General features: G+C 48.2%; 1 long non-coding RNA gene across 1 annotated transcript; it reads right to left on the bottom strand.

Annotated features, from left to right (window-relative positions):
• Nucleotides 1-4,284: 4,284 nt before the first annotated feature.
• Nucleotides 4,285-15,904, bottom strand: LOC135284738 (uncharacterized). Its single transcript, XR_010349927.1, has 5 exons — nucleotides 15,758-15,904; nucleotides 15,468-15,645; nucleotides 9,076-9,253; nucleotides 7,417-8,801; nucleotides 4,285-4,857 (listed from the first exon to the last, which is right to left on the bottom strand). It is a non-coding gene; the product is annotated as an uncharacterized LOC135284738 (long non-coding RNA).
• Nucleotides 15,905-17,462: the final 1,558 nt, after the last annotated feature.

Here is a 17,462-nt window from a genome sequence, read left to right as displayed (position 1 = left end):
AGAGAGCAAAGACCATAAAGACTATAGTATACAGAAATATTACAGTTTAAATCTTCTCACATGTAGTCCAAACAGAAACTAGGAAGTTTACTTAGACTCTGCCCCCCTAAAAGGTTGCTCCCGCCTCAGGCAAGGGAAAGGCAATGAAGTCATCAAACTTAAAGCTATCAAACCCAAATACTCAATCACTTTTAGAAAAGCAAACACATTTTCAAAAAAAACTGGTAAACTAACTGTAAAGCCTGTGGAACAGTTGGGTGAAATGCCCCGTATAACATCTGCTGCATGATGAAGCACTGTGTGAATTTGCAGAAGTTTTCCATCCTGATCTTGAAGAAAATTCCTGACCTGTTTTTTCTCAGACACTTGTTTGAATTGCTGCGATGGGCTGGCTGCTGTGGTTGCCAGGCAGCTGTGACAGGGCGGTGCCCTGAGGAATGTCTGCCCGCGCCCGTCTCCGCCTGCTTGGGCACAGCTTCAGCCTGGGCCACTTCGGGGGTGTGGAAAGGAATGCCCTCGCCCGGACCCGCGCAGCCGTGATCTCCTTTGGGCTCCGCTCTGCCTGGATTTCCGCTCGGGCTGGTTCCCCCTGGCTCTGCGCCAACACCCGCAGCCTGCGGGAGCATGTCCCACACCGCTGGTGCTTTTGTGCGGTTGCAAAAAGTGAAAAAGCCCTCCCAGCTCCAGCTTTCGGGTTTCACGTTACTGGTGCGCGTCCGCTGCCGCTACCACCGGCACTGCGCTTGACGCTGCCGCGTATTCGGCCCCCGCGTCTCGCCTTGGCTGGCCCGGCCCCGGCTGGCACTTCCCTCGCGATCTGTGCTCTTTCCCTACGGACAGCTGCCGTGCGAGTTTTTGTCACCGTGCGTATCACTGGACCCGCGGTGTGCGTAACCGCCGCCGGCACCAAGCATGTCGCCTCTGCAGCGCTCGGTCCGCTCTCCCGCCGCTCTGCTGGGACCGCCGCCGGCACCGAGCATGCCGCCGCCACCATACGCGTTCTCGCCGCCACGTCCGCCCCGGGCTCTCCCGCGGCCCCTGTCGCTTTCCTGGTCCCGAACTTACGCCACTCTGTTAATTCATGTACTATATAAGGATTTTGAGAAACTCCTTGTGCATACTCGTAAGCTAACAGCTGTGGGAGCTCTTTCTGCAAGTCTATGTCCTTAATCTGCTGCTTTTTTAAAAAGCAAGTAAATAAATCATATGCTGCTTGCCTTTCCATTTCTAATCAGCGCCGTTGCAAGGCTTTCAGACTCCGGCAGCACGTAGGCTGGGACTATCTATATAGCTCCCAGGGCCGCGAACTCTCAGTGGTTCGTTTGCCGTCCCCCCCTTGCTTCAGAGGGACCCGCTCCTACTTCCCGATCCGTGGCAGCCGTGTCCGTCCGTAGTCGTCTTACGGGTTCACGTCGGGGTCAGCCATTTGATGGAGAAGGAAGACTCGTTCACCAGATGATGATCTACAAGTCTCGTCTTTATTCCCGAATCACCAATTATTATACACCCTTTAATTAGCTCATGCATAGTGCAAAATCCCAGCTCACCATTGGCTAATTAGTTATCAGCTATCTATGTGCTGTTTTGGTGTAACTATCACTACTTTTCCCAAGCTGTTTTGCTTTACCACCTGTTTCTGTGCATTTCTTCATCTGTGGGCCAAGGACACAGTTTAATTGGAATGGCAACTCCCCTCATTCTCTATCTCAGTCAAATTAATCTCACTGTGACCTTTAGCTCGGAGCTAGCTTGTTACAAAGCTCCCAACAACTATTGATATTGCCAATGCATTTTTCTCCACTCCGCTGGCAGCAGAATGCAGGCCACAGTTTGCCTTCACCTGGAGAAGCTCCAAAACATCTGCACTATATTGATGACATCATTGTATGGGGGAAGACGGCAGCAGAAGTGTTTGAGAAAGGAGAGAAAATCATCCAGATTCTCCTGAAAGCTGGCTTTGCCATCAAGAAGAGCAAAGTCAAGGGACCTGCTCAAGAAATCCAGTTTCTGGGAGTGAAGTGGCAAGACGGACGACGTCAGATTCCCACTGGTGTCATCAACAAGATCACAGCAATGTCTCCACCATCCAACAAGAAGGAAACACAAGCTTTCCTAGGTGCCATAGGTTTTTGGAGAATGCACATTCCTGAGTACAGTCAGTTCGTGAGCCCTCTCCATCTAGTCACCTGTAAGAAGAACATCTTCCGCTGGAGCCCTGAGCAGCAACAAGCCTTCGTCCAGATTAAGCAGGAGATCGCTCACGCGGTAACCCTTGGCCCAGTCAGGACAGGACCAGATGTGAAGAATGTACTCTACTCTGCAGCCGGGAACCATGGTTTGTCCTGGAGCCTGTGGCAGAAGGTGCCTGGGGAGACTCGAGGCCAACCACTAAGATTTTGGAGTCGAAGCTAAAGAGGGTCTGAAGCCAACCATATTCCAACAGAGAAGGAAATTTTAGCAGCCTATGAAGGAGTCCAAGCTGCCTCAGAGGTAATAGGCACCAAAGCACAACTCCTCCTGGCACCCCGACTACCAGTACTGGGGTGGATGTCCAAAGCAAAGGTTCCCTCTACCCACCATGCCACCAGTGCTACATGGAGTAAGTGGATTGCTCTCATAACACAGCGCGCCTGTATTGGAAAGCTGAATTGCCCTGGGATTCTGGAAATAATTACAAACTGGGCAGAAGGTGAAAACTTCAGTCTCACTGATGAAGAGGAACAAGAAGTGACATGTGCTGAAGAAGCTCCACCATATAACCAACTGCCAGCGGAAGAAACACAATATGCTCTTTTTACTGATGGTTCCTGTCGCATGGTAGGAATGAATCGGTAGTGGAAAGCAGCTGTATGGAGCCCCACACGACAGGTTGCAGAGGCCACTGAAGGAGAAGGTGGATCAAGCCAACTTGCTGAACTCAAAGCTGTTCAACTGTCCCTGGACATTGCTGAAAGAGAGAAGTGGCCAAAGCTCTACCTCTACACTGATTCATGGATGGCAGCCAACGCTCTGTGGGGATGGCTGGAGAGGTGGAAAGAGGCTAATTGGCAGCGTAGAGGAAAACCAGTTTGGGCTGTTGAAGAGTGGAAAGACATCGCTACCAGGGTAGGGAGGCTACCTGTGAAGGTCCACCATGTAGATGCCCATGTCCCCAAGAGCAGAGCCAATGAGGAGCACAAAAACAATGAGCAGACAGACCAGGCTGCAAAGATAGGCGTGTCCAAGATAGACCTAGACTGGGAGCACAAGGGAGAGTTATGCCTAGCTCGAGGGGCCCATGATGCCTCAGGTCATCAGGGCAGAGAGATGCCACCTATAAGTGGGCACGAGACTGAGGGGTGGATTTAACCATGGACAGTATTTCTCAGGTTATCCATGACTGTGAGACGTGTGCTGCCATCAAACAGGCCAAGAGGGTGAAGCCCCTATGGTATGGTGGGCGGTGGTCCAAGTACAAGTATGGCGAGGCCTGGCAGACTGACTACATCACACTGCCCCAGACACGCCAAGGCAAGCGCTACGTGCTCACAATGGTAGAAGCCACCACAGGGTGGTTGGAGACCTATCCTGTGTCTCATGCTACTGCCCGTAACACCATCCTGTGTCTTGAAAAGCAAGTCCTGTGGAGACATGGTACCCCTGAGAGGACTGAGTCAGACAACGGGACTCATTTCAAGAACAGCCTTATCAGCACCTGGGCCAGAGAACATGGCATTGAGTGCGTGTACCGTATCCCCTACCATGCACCAGCTTCGGGCAAAGTGGAAAGGTACAATGGGCTGCTAAAAAGCACCTTAAAAGCCTTAGGTGGGGGATCTTTCAAAAATTGGGAGCAGCATCTGGCAAAGGCCACCTGGTTAGTTAATACCTGAGGCTCTACTAACCAAGTGGGCCCTGCCCAATATGAGCCTTTGCACAGTATAGATGGAAACAAAGTCCCAGTGGTACATGTCAGGGGTTTGTTAGGGAAGACAGTTTGGATCAATCCTGCCTCGAGTACAGACAAACCCATTTGCGGGGTTGTTTTTGCTCAGGGACCAGGTTGCACATGGTGGATAATGCAAAAAGATGGAAGAACACGATGTGTACCTCAGGGAGATCTGATTGTTGGGTGAGAACCATGTATAAATATCACTGTTTGCTGAATGTTGCCACCATTGTCTGTCTATAGCTGTATATTAGATGTATAATGTATGTGTTTGTAGACTTAAAATATATGTTAGTTTTAGTAGTAAGGTGACGATATGTGGTAATCGGCGGAAGAAATGCGGCACTCAATATGAGTAATCAGCAAATCTCAAAACTTTATTGATAGGCACATACATTTATATTGGTGTTAATGAGGCTAATACATATTGCAAAAAGCGAGCTCATTATTGGTTAGTTACTTATCAGCTAACTACGCCTACCTTATCATTCTTGAGGCTACTATGCTGCAGCTGTTTACATATTTTCTTCATGTTTCCAACTAACGAACCTCTCCCCCATCCTGATGTTGCACCAAGGGCACAGTGCCCTTGCCAGGTTTGGACACTGACTGCTGACTCCTATCCTCGTCTCCTTCATCCCTAACTAACGGTATTATGTCAGTGTGACCTTTGTTAGCTAGCCACCTGTTCACAAAATCCTCCACACTTCCCCTGTTTTTCTGTTTTGCTGAGTAAGTGCACCTAGTAAGTATTTAGTTCCACACCAAACTGTCAGCTGTATAGGGAGGTTAAGGTCTCGTCTCCGGACACTGCCCTGCGTCACACAGTCCAGTATCTGTCTGTCTTCTTTGCTTGTTGAATGGTCAACGTTTCTCTTGTTCTTGATAAAGTTTCACATTCTTCATTGAAATCCATCTGGATTTTGCACCTGTTAAAACACAAACAAATCCCACGTCCCCGCAGGAATGAAGAATTTTTTCAAAATCTTAGAGGTGAAGAATGGGTCCTGGTTTCATTTTGCAATGTTACATAGAGAAATGTTAAGATAAGAGTAATTAGGAATAAATTTAGATAATACACACAATGAACAACACATACAAAATCAGAAAATTACCAAACACTACAACACTGAACTCTTATTCCAGAGTCTGCGACAGCTGATAAACCTTAAAATGACAGAGAATTGGAGAAATCATGTCCGGATTCATGGTTCTCCAAATTACCTCTGAAAATGGCTCAGCCGTCATAGATGGTCAAATCGCCAAGTCAAAAGGACTTGAGTACTATTTGATGCAGAAAACATCTGGGTTGATTGTCAATCACTCCATCCAAATAGAGCTAGAGCTTGGCCAGAGCCCAAACTCTAATTGGTGAGTGTCACTTAACATACTTTTTAATCAGGACTTTTAAAAACAATCCTTATAAACAAAAAACTTTAGGGTTACAAACCAATTAAATTATCAAACAATTGAATCTTTCTGAAGTTTCTGTCAAGACAGAGATTTTCCAAACACAGCAAACTTCTTGAATTCTCTGCTGGAGTATTCTTGTAATAATAATTAAAAGAACTACAAAACTGGCAATTTGGATAAAAACCCTCAAAAACATCTAAATGGTTAGGAAATAAAAGACAGGATTCTGAAGAGACACGTGTCTTGCAGGTGATCACACCAAAAAAAAAATAGAAAAACACATGAAAGCCGGCTGCAAACACCACAACAACATACTAACAACAACTCTCATCACAAAAATCTGAAAACTCCCTAACAAGAAGTTCTTGAAGGGGTTAAGACAACTTTCCCAAAGTATTCATCTAGTATTAACAACAATCACTATCTATCAGCATTACTTACAAAAACTGAAAATAACAAAGGTTATAAACTTAATATAAATAATTCTTAAAACTTTGAATCATTGGGGAATCGACTGATGACCCCACAACAGGGTCTGATTGACCTTTCCCAAATGCTTTGTCTTCCAAGACACCTTGGGTAATTAAATCTTTACTAATACTTTCATCTTTACACGACATTTTGTTTCCCTGGGAATAATTTTTTACAATAGAAGCAGTTCCCTTTTTTTTTTTTCTTTTTTTTTTTTTTTTTTTTTTTTTTTTACACTGAGATTTCTTACTGATTGACAACAATCATTAACTGAAGGATAACAGGCTGGTAAGGCTGGACAGTTTGCATAGATATTTTAAAACAAAACTGAGAAAGATGACAGATAATTTCAAACACAAATAATTTCACTTAAAATAAGGACAGTACAAAAACAATTAGCACATTTACATCCATTTATCTAATGCCATCTCTTAATGAATAGAAGAGAGCAAAGACCATAAAGACCATAGTATACAGAAATATTACAGTTTAAATCTTCTCACATGTAGTCCAAAAAGAAACTAGGAAGTTTATTTAGATTCTGTTCCCTTAAAAGGTTGTTCCTGCCTCAGGTAAGGGAAAGGCAATGAAGTCATCAAACTTAAAGCAATCAAACCCAAATACCCTAACAGTTTTAAAAAAGCAAACACATTTACAAAAAAAAAAAAACACCAAAAAACTGGTAAACAAACTGTAAAGCCTGTGGAACAGTTGGGTAAAATGCCCAGTATAACATCTGGATGAAGCACTGTGTGAATTTTCAGAAGTTTTTCATCCTGATCTTGAAGAAAATTCCTGACCTGTTTTTTCTCAGACACTTGTTTGAATTGCTGCGATGGGCTGGCTGCTGTGGTTGCTAGGCAGCTGTGACAGGGCGGTGCTTTGAGGAATGTCTGCCCGCGCCCATCTCCGCCTGCTCCGGCAGAGCCTCAGTCTGCGCTATCCCGGGGGTGCGGAAAGGAACGCCCTCGCCCGAACCCGCGTAGCCCCGATCTCCTTTGGGCTCCGCTCCGCCTGGATCTCCACTCGGGCTGGTTCCCCCTGGCTCTGCGCCAACACCCGCAGCCAGCGGGGGCATGTCCTGCACCGCTTGTGCTTTTGTGCGCTTGCAAAAAGTGAAAAAGCCCTCCCAGCTCCAGCTTTCGGGTTTCGCGTTACTGGTGCGCGTCCGCCGCCGCTACCACTGGCACTGCGCTTGTCGCTGCCGCATATTCGGTCCCCGCGTCTCGCCTTGTCTGGCCCGGCCCTGGCTGGCACTTCCCTCGCGATCTGTGCGCTTTCTCCACGGACAGCTGCCGTGCGAGTTTTTTGTCACCGTGCGTGTCATTGGACCCGCGGTGCGCGTGCCCGCCGCTGGCACCGAGCATGCCACCACTGCCATACGCGTTCTCGCCGCCGCGTCTGCCCCGGGCTCTCCCGCGGCCCCTGTTGCCCTCCTGGTCCCGAACTTACGCCACTCTGTTAATTCATGTACTGTATAAGGATTTTGAGAAACTCCTTGTGCACACCCGTAAGCTAACAACTGTGGGAGCTCTTTCTGCAAGTCTATGTCCTTAACCTGACGCTTTTTTAAAAAGCAAGTAAATAAATAATATGCTGCTTGCCTTTCCATTTCCATTTCCATTTTTGAGAACGTCGACGTTTTTGCAGCCCTTCAAGGTCTCGGCAGCACGTATCGGCCAGGCTCTTCTATAAGGTCACCCAGGGCGCGGCACTTTTCGCTTTTTCAGCAGTGCTTATTCGCCGTCCTTGCTGCTGTAGGACCCGAACTCGTTCACCGATCCACCGTGGTTGCCGTTACCGATTTAACGTCCGGGGTCACCATTTGTGGTAATCGGCGGAAGAAATGCGGCACTCAATATGAGTAATCAGCAAATCTCAAAACTTTATTGATAGGCACATACATTTATATTGGTGTTAATGAGGCTAATACATATTGCAAAAAGCGAGCTCATTATTGGTTAGTTACTTATCAGCTAACTACGCCTACCTTATCATTCTTGAGGCTACTATGCTGCAGCTGTTTACATATTTTCTTCATGTTTCCAACTAACGAACCTCTCCCCCATCCTGATGTTGCACCAAGGGCACAGTGCCCTTGCCAGGTTTGGACACTGACTGCTGACTCCTATCCTCGTCTCCTTCATCCCTAACTAACGGTATTATGTCAGTGTGACCTTTGTTAGCTAGCCACCTGTTCACAAAATCCTCCACAACGATATGGGGATAAGGGGTGGAATGTCCTGGGTTGACTATATGACGCTTTAATCCCCAGTCGTCTTGTTCTCTTTATACTGAAGAATAATTTTTACACCTTTAAGACTCTCTTCCAGACAGTGAAGAGGGCAGGAAAGAAGCGCACAGTTTGTTTTCAGACTGCTCTCACTCCTCCACATTCCTGCTCCTGGACTGTGTTGTCTGCGGATGGACAGACAGACGGACAGAGCTCCTTTTTTCCCTTTTTCTTGCTTTTAGTTAGTTTTAGCTAGCTGAGGCAAAGAAGTTCTCCGGATTGTGATTTTTTTCCTTTTTTCTTGGACCTGTTCAAGCCTGCTCTGGACTGAACACCCAGAAGAGCACCGGCAGCTCCACCTGTGGCCCCTGGCCGGGCCTGGGCAGCAGCATTTCCAGCACCAGAGAGACTGATCAGAGACTGAGTGAGCCGAGCTGCAACCCGGGGAGGGGACTGTTCTGAGTTTGCTTTCCTTGGATCAGTGAGAAGTTTTTTTGCTTAATATTGTTTGGTTTCTATTGTTTAATAAACAGGTTTCTTTCCATTTTTCTGCAAGGAGATATTTTCTCCCGAACTGGTTGGAGGGGGGAGGGGCAATTGAATCTGCTTTTGTAGAGAAGCCCCTTTGGGGGTTATCTCCCAAACTTACCCTAAACCAGGACAAATACAGTTAGTGGCACCCAACGCGTGGCTTGAGAAAATGGAAAAAAACCTTTTATTGATTGTAGATGTCCCTGTCCATGATGTCCACTGGTCCTGGAAGAAAAGCAAGTGCCACGGTCGGCAGACACTGGCACAGCAGCAGGACTCTGCTACCAGAACTGAGCCTGGCTGGGTTTGGGATGGAGCTTGTGCGGAGCAAAGCAGGCACAGGACAGGCTGTGGATGGCCACCAGAATCCAGTGCCCTGGGTACAATGTCCCTGAGCAGGGAGCACCCAGCCCAGCCCCAGCCTGGCAGCAGGAGACCCACTCTGCCTGTCCTGCTGCTGGCATTGCTCTTCAGCCCAAGATCACGGCCTCTTCCTCACCTTTTCAATCAATGTCCATGTCCTCAATGGACTCTTCCATATCCACATCCATCTCCTCTTCCTCATCCACATCCACGTCCATCTCTTCCTCTCCAGAGTCTTCTCCGTCAATTTCCATCTCCTCATCCATATCAATCTTTGTATCCACCTCCATCTCCTCCTCTCCGTCTGGGACAGCCTGCAGAGGCAGCAAAACCTCAGAGTGGGCTCCCTGTCCCACTCCATCCCCACAGAGCTCCAGCCCACCTGGGCAGGTGGGGGGCGTCCACCTCCATGGAATGGCACCATACCTCCCTCAGGACAAATGGGAGCATCCTGCAGGGCTGGATGATGAAATCCAGGCACTCAGGAGCTGTCAGGAATGATCGGGGTATCGGGGGGATAAGAGGAGTAAAAGGCGAGGGCAGGAGCAAGGTGCAGAGCGTGTCAACACAGCGGCCAAGCGTTGTGTTGTGCCCTTTGCTGGGCGCTGGACGTTCCAGCTGGAGCGTGGGCTGTGACATCACAGTTCCCAGGCTCCATCTGAAGTGGACAGTGGAGACCATGGAATGATGGAGTCCCTGAATGGTTGGGCTTGGAAGGGAGCCTGAAGAAACATCTTGTTCCAAGCTGAGCAATCTTCCCCCAGAGCAGGCTGCTCAGAGCCCCGTTGCCAAGGATGGGGCATGCACAGCCTCTGTGCACAGCCTGGGCCAGTGCCCCACCACCCCCAGTGGAAAAGAGCAGCTTCCTTAGATGCAGCTTCAATCAACCTGCTGCAGCTGAAAGCCATCCCCCTTGTCCTGTCAGCACAGGCCCTGCTGAACACTCTGTCCCCTTCTTTCCTGTGGGAGCCTTCCAGTCCTGCAGAGCCACAGGGAGGCCTCCCAGTGTCTCCTCTCTCCAGGCTGAGCATCCCCAGCCCCACTTGCCCAGCAGTCAGTCACATCAGGGCCAGTCAAGGCTGAAGGGTAGCAAATAGCATCAGGAACTGAGAGATGCAAGCTTTAGACCCAGCTTTGTCTCTAAATGTACAAAATTAATAACAGTGGATGGGAAGATGGTGGGACACTGGTTCTGTTCTAACTGGTGATTTATTTTTCTTCTTTTCTGTCATGCTGACCCAGGTTTTTCTGTTTGAAAGGAAGCTTGGCACAATGTCCATTGTCTTCTCCATTTGTGAAACAACACGCGGAGTCTGGGCAGGCTGATACGCAGAGCAAAACCTGAAAATATACTAGTGATCCTGAGCCTAGGGGATGCAGCTAAACCCAGCCAAAAGGAATTTCTGAAAAGCTGATCCTGGTTTACATTATTTTGAGTTTGGCTTTGCCAACTTCACCAGTCATTTATGAAAAAGCAAACAAAAAACTCAAGCCAAATCAGACATAAACACAAACAAACAAACAAACAAACAAACCCATGCAGCAAACCAATCAAACAAACAGATATAAAAACCCCAAATAAAACCAAAGGAAATGAAGAGTTAGTACTAGTTGTGAGGATAGCACAGCAGGCAAATGGCTGCTTCCCACAGGATCATCATCAAAAGCCACATAGAACAGCTGCTCCAAAATATATCCAAGAGGAGAAAAAGAAAAAGTGATCCATGGCAACTTTGGGGGCAGCTCCACATTCAGGTGAAGGATGAGCACGCAGTGGTACAGATCCAGCATTGCCCACCCTCCAGGCTGCTCTTTGCTCCTGATGAAAGACCCTTGCAGGACTGTGGCCCCTCTCAGTGCAGTGTCAGTCACTGCCAGAGCTCTCAGCTGAGCCACTGGCATTTGCAGAGTGACATCCAGGCACAATCCTGCTGCCTGCTGAGCACCTGTGGAAGATCCTGAGCATCTTCATGCCTAGCAGCACAAAACAGCTCAGGATTTCTCTGAACTGCTTTTCAGGGCAGGTTTCCATATCCCTGTGAGATCTGTTCATCCCTCAACACGTCTGACTTGGTGTACAACGATGCATTTGGGTTCCTCCCTTCCTCCTGTGTGCCAGTGAGAAACCATCCATGGGAATGGAGGATGTTGTGTGCAGGGCAATGTATTCCTGGCTTGCCATTTTGCTTCACTGTCACTCAGTTGAACATGGTCCCTATCTAAGAAGGACTTTGGAGAAATGGGTAGGAATTTTGGCTCTGAGAGGAGCAGAAAGCACATTTTCTAGACCACATTGCCAGCAGATGCCGTTTGCCTGGCAGAACAGTGATTGCCACTCATCTTCCTGGGAAGAATGTCAAGACCCATTCAGAGATCCCAGGTTCAGCTGGCCTTTGGCTTTGTCTACCTCATTTCACACATCCACTTTCAAGGGCCATTAGAAGAGGCACATGTCTGCCTTGCTACCCAGAAGTGCTGTAGTTATTCCCAGGAAAAAAAAAAAAAAAACCACAAAAACTGGCTGTCCTGTGGTGTGGTAGAAATCCCATCACAGTTGTGACTCTGTGAGCAAAGACAACCGGTGCTTTTTGGGGCTGTAACAGCTGAGAGTGTGGCAGAGCAGGTTTGATATTCTTTTTAGAGTCCTGAAAACATTGTTCCCAAACAATCTTTCTCTCCTGTCTTCTGTCATCAACTGTGGAACAGAGGAAATGGAAGGGATCAGAGGTTTGTTTAAATTTGCGCTTATTTTTAAGTCTTCAAATAGTGTCAGCTCGATGCGTGATACTTTAGAAATTGGATGAGTAGCACCTATTTCATCCCAGCGAGAGGTGGGATTGAAGACTTCCAACAACAGAAACACTGGATGTGCAAGAGCTCAGTTTTCCACCCCTCACACAAGTAACTTGCTGTACTATTTTCAGCAGCCTCAGCCAGATCGATTAAAATACTGCTCCAAACAACAACAGAATGAAAATCTTCCACCAAATGGGGAAAAGGAAGAAAAGTGGGCCGCAGCCCTTTCTTCAGAGCTTGTGTTGATTTTGCCAAGTCAGATGCAAACAAGGTTTGCCATCTTTCTTTCCTAGAAAAATGCAGCTCTTGAATAGAAATCTATCTCTGAGGCTGCTAAGTTGAGTGCGATTTTAGAGCTGGGAGGAGCAAAACAGGTTCCAGAGAAGCTGTGGTTGTGTCACCTTTGGAAGTGTTCAGGGCCAGGTTGGATGGGGCTTGGAGCAACCTTATTAGCGGAAGGTGTCCTGAGTCTGGTGAGTCCCTGAAAAGAAACTTTTGGTTTTCCTGAAATGCTGCCTTTGCAAGGGGAGGTCACAACTACCCCAACTAATTTGAAATGCCCTGAGCAGAACCCAACTGTTTTTTCTCACAGGTGAGGAGGGATTTTCACTTGTATTTTATGGGGGATTTTGACAGGGCAGAGCAAGAGCAGCTGAATGGGTTTGACAGGCAAAGAGGGCCAGTGTGGCAGCAGCTTAATTCCATGGAGCTTTTCCTTCTGTGATCCTGTACAACCTGAGGCAGCACTCTGGGGCTCTTGAACCTGGCAGCTAGGCAAGTTAATCATATGAACAAGTGATAAATTAAGCTGCTCCACTCTCTTGAGCATGGGTGTGATGAGCCTTAAGTAAACCTGTGAGCACTTGTCAGGATGGGAGCTTGTTCTTTGCCAGGGAGGAGGGAGAAAATATTGTTTGGAGTAAATAAAGCAACTCTGCTTCCCCTGGAAGAGGAAAAGAAGGAATTAAACATGTGAATGCTGCATGGAGTCATTTGCACAAGGCTATATCTCGTCTGCTAGGCAGGAATGTTCTCAATAAACCAGGCTTCTCCTGATCATTATTTTTCTTGGTTTCCACCACACGATACAAGAGACTCTCACCTGAAAAAAACAAAACACCCTGTAGGGAGGCAATATTTCCTTTCTTCAGGCGTTCCCTTTTTTTGTTCTCTCCAGAGCTCTCCCTTCATTTCTGCTGCTGGTTGGAGCACGTGCTTACCTCTTTGCTGATCCCCTGGGCTTCTTTTGGCTCTGGGTGTCATGGACACTATTAATGGTGGGTTCTTTCCCCTCCATCTTCTTCTGTTTCTTCATGTGGTTTACCTTCATTTACCTGTTGGAATGATGGATTTTTCTCACCCTTTATTACTCGGTGCTTTTTCTTCATTCTCCAAAACCAACTTCTCACTTGCCCTGTGGCTGTTAGGTGCCAGTTATGGGAGCATGAATTCTTTCTCTAGCCCTTGTCTGAGCTTTCTCGGGGAGCTGAGAGCTCTTTGGGGTTCAACTTGACTCACTTCAGCGCCTTCCTTGCTGCTGCCTGTGTCCTTCGACACTTGAAGGGAATAAAGTCTCAGTGTGGAGATGACAGCTGTGAAATGATGGCTCTTTTGGAGAAGACAAGAATGCTGTTGTCAGTCTTTTCAAGGATAAACTGAGCACCTGGTTTTGGGGAGAAACAGGCTCAGCTCAGCACAGAGGTGGCTGTTGCAAGTGCCCAGGTTTGGAGGGAAGGCTGCAGCTCCTGGGGGTGTGTTGGTGTGGGGCTATAAGGTTTGTGCTGGGTCCCTGGAGCAGTGGGAACACCCCACTGCGAGAGGCACATCAGGAAATGGGTGCAGAAAGGGCCTGAAATGTGACCAGCTATAGTGAAGGGTTCCATAGGAAATAATATTTTTAATGAGATTTTGGACAATTTGAGGCTCCTTCTCGTGTCCTTTGCCCGATGAACATTCCCCCTTTGCAAGAGCTTGGGGAATCCTGAGCTCACACAATGAAAATCCCTGATCATGATATCTTTTTTCTATCCTTTGATGTTGTCATCCCAGCAGGAGTCAGAGGAAGAGAATATGTGTGACCTGCCTGGCTTTAACAATGTGCCAGGAACAATGCCATGGAGAAGCTGGTCAGAGGAGCATCTGAGAAGTGTGTGCTACATCATTGATGTCCTACTACTGATCTTTGCACAGAGATGAAAAAGTATCAGTTTGCATGGCCTGAATGTCTGGCTCTGGACATTCTGCATTACACAAGATGTGCTGAGCTCATCTGGCTCTGAAAGATCATCTCTGCACCTTAGCCAGGAACAGCATCAGAGTTCTGAACAGATTCATCAAAATCAGTCATAACCCAGAGGCAAACTTTGGCAATACACATGTGTGGCAGATGAGGAGACCAAATGCTTCCATTCTTCTTCTTGGAGAATGAATTCAGCAGTAAAATAATCCTCTCTCTTGGCATGAAAATACTTTCGTTTCAGCTCTGCACCAGACTATCAGTGTCAAGGATTTCTCAGGGTGCTTGGGGGTAGGTTCTCCCCCTGCAGCGCTCTGCAGGTTGGTGCTAATGCCAGATGTTCCTTCGGGTTCAGATGTTTTGCTGCCTGAGCAGAGAGTGCAGAACAGGGATTACAAGCACTGGCATTTGCTGTGCTAGAAAGTCCAAGGGACAAATTTGTGCCAATGAACTTCACACCTTGAACTAGGAGGATCAATTCTTCTTGTGCTCAGCAGAGTCTGGGGACAGAGAGGGTTTCCAAAGGAAATCTTAGTCCGTGTGGGGCTGAGGCTCCCTCCAGGCTGGCTCCAGCCCCTCAGGGTGCCCACAGCCCAGTGCTCCCTCCTTAGCCCTGGGGCTGCCCAGGGAAGAGCCATGGCTGAGGCTCTGCAGGAGCACACAGGCTCAGCCCTGCTCCAACATGGGATCCATGGGCCAGGGCACGCTGGGCTTTGCCCCTACAGCTCCCAAGTGTGTCCAGAGAAACTGCAAGCAGAGGCTCACCTCTGTCAGTGGGACCCCTCTGTGCACAGGGACCCCCACTCCTGGGGAGGCTGTGCCAGGGACCTCCAGCCCTGGCAACCTGGAGCAAGTGGAAAGCACAACTTTGCAAAATGCTGCCTGTGCCTGAAGCAAATGCAAAGAGAACTGGGGTGTGAAAAGTAAAATTTGTTTATTACAGAAGAACAGTAGCAAAAATACAGAACATATTTACATTGTAAGAATATGTGTAACAACAACAACAGTCGATAGAACATATATACAGAAGAACCTATCTAAAAAAAAAAAAAAACCAAAAAAAAAGAAAACATATTTACAGAAGACAAAAAGCCCTAAAACCTATATCCTAAAGACAACAACAAAGTCTAAAATATATGAACAAAAGGGTGGCATCTCTCTCCATGATGTCCACTGGTCCTGGAAGAAAAGCAAGTGCCACGGTCACTGCAGTCAGGCACAGAGGGTTCTTCCATGTGCCCCCAGGCTGGCAGACACTGGCACAGCAGCAGGACTCTGCTACCAGAACTGAGCCTGGCTGGGTCTGGGATGGAGCTTGTGTGGAGTAAAGCAGGCACAGGACAGGCTGTGGATGGCCACCAGAATGCAGTGCCCTGGGTACAATGTCCCTGAGCAGGGAGCACCCAGCCCAGCCCCAGCCTGGCAGCAGGAGACCCACTCTGCCTGTCCTGCTGCTGGCATTGCTCTTCAGCCCAAGATCACGGCCTCTTCCTCACCTTTTCAATCAATGTCCATGTCCTCAATGGACTCTTCCATATCCACTTCCATCTCCTCTTCCTCATCCACATCCAAGTCCATCTCTTCCTCTCCAGTGTCTTCTCCGTCAATTTCCATCTCCTCATCCATATCAATCTTTGTATCCACCTCCATCTCCTCCTCTCCATCTGGGACAGCCTGCAGAGGCAGCAAAACCTCAGAGTGGGCTCCCTGTCCCACTCCATCCCCACAGAGCTCCAGCCCACCTGGGCAGGTGGGGGGCGTCCACCTCCATGGAATGGCACCATACCTCCCTCAGGACAAATGGGAGCATCCTGCAGGGCTGGATGATGAAATCCAGGCACTCAGGAGCTGTCAGGAATGATCGGGGTATCGGGGGGATAAGAGGAGTAAAAGGCGAGGGCAGGAGCAAGGTGCAGAGCGTGTCAACACAGCGGCCAAGCGTTGTGTTGTGCCCTTTGCTGGGCGCTGGACGTTCCAGCTGGAGCGTGGGCTGTGACATCACAGTTCCCAGGCTCCATCTGAAGTGGACAGTGGAGACCATGGAATGATGGAGTCCCTGAATGGTTGGGCTTGGAAGGGAGCCTGAAGAAACATCTTGTTCCAAGCTGAGCAATCTTCCCCCAGAGCAGGCTGCTCAGAGCCCTGTTGCCAAGGATGGGGCATGCACAGCCTCTGTGCACAGCCTGGGCCAGTGCCCCACCACCCCCAGTGGAAAAGAGCAGCTTCCTTAGATGCAGCTTCAATCAACCTGCTGCAGCTGAAAGCCATCCCCCTTGTCCTGTCAGCACAGGCCCTGCTGAACACTCTGTCCCCTTCTTTCCTGTGGGAGCCTTCCAGTCCTGCAGAGCCACAGGGAGGCCTCCCAGTGTCTCCTCTCTCCAGGCTGAGCATCCCCAGCCCCACTTGCCCAGCAGTCAGTCACATCAGGGCCAGTCAAGGCTGAAGGGTAGCAAATAGCATCAGGAACTGAGAGATGCAAGCTTTAGACCCAGCTTTGTCTCTAAATGTACAAAATTAATAACAGTGGATGGGAAGATGGTGGGACACTGGTTCTGTTCTAACTGGTGATTTATTTTTCTTCTTTTCTGTCATGCTGACCCAGGTTTTTCTGTTTGAAAGGAAGCTTGGCACAATGTCCATTGTCTTCTCCATTTGTGAAACAACACGCGGAGTCTGGGCAGGCTGATACGCAGAGCAAAACCTGAAAATATACTAGTGATCCTGAGCCTAGGGGATGCAGCTAAACCCAGCCAAAAGGAATTTCTGAAAAGCTGATCCTGGTTTACATTATTTTGAGTTTGGCTTTGCCAACTTCACCAGTCATTTATGAAAAAGCAAACAAAAAACTCAAGCCAAATCAGACATAAACACAAACAAACAAACAAACAAACAAACCCATGCAGCAAACCAATCAAACAAACAGATATAAAAACCCCAAATAAAACCAAAGGAAATGAAGAGTTAGTACTAGTTGTGAGGATAGCACAGCAGGCAAATGGCTGCTTCCCACAGGATCATCATCAAAAGCCACATAGAACAGCTGCTCCAAAATATATCCAAGAGGAGAAAAAGAAAAAGTGATCCATGGCAACTTTGGGGGCAGCTCCACATTCAGGTGAAGGATGAGCACGCAGTGGTACAGATCCAGCATTGCCCACCCTCCAGGCTGCTCTTTGCTCCTGATGAAAGACCCTTGCAGGACTGTGGCCCCTCTCAGTGCAGTGTCAGTCACTGCCAGAGCTCTCAGCTGAGCCACTGGCATTTGCAGAGTGACATCCAGGCACAATCCTGCTGCCTGCTGAGCACCTGTGGAAGATCCTGAGCATCTTCATGCCTAGCAGCACAAAACAGCTCAGGATTTCTCTGAACTGCTTTTCAGGGCAGGTTTCCATATCCCTGTGAGATCTGTTCATCCCTCAACACGTCTGACTTGGTGTACAACGATGCATTTGGGTTCCTCCCTTCCTCCTGTGTGCCAGTGAGAAACCATC

The sequence above is a fragment of the Passer domesticus genome, chromosome 21 (assembly GCF_036417665.1).
Source record: "Passer domesticus isolate bPasDom1 chromosome 21, bPasDom1.hap1, whole genome shotgun sequence".
NCBI lineage: Eukaryota > Metazoa > Chordata > Aves > Passeriformes > Passeridae > Passer > Passer domesticus.
This window is presented reverse-complemented; position numbering and strand designations above follow the sequence as displayed.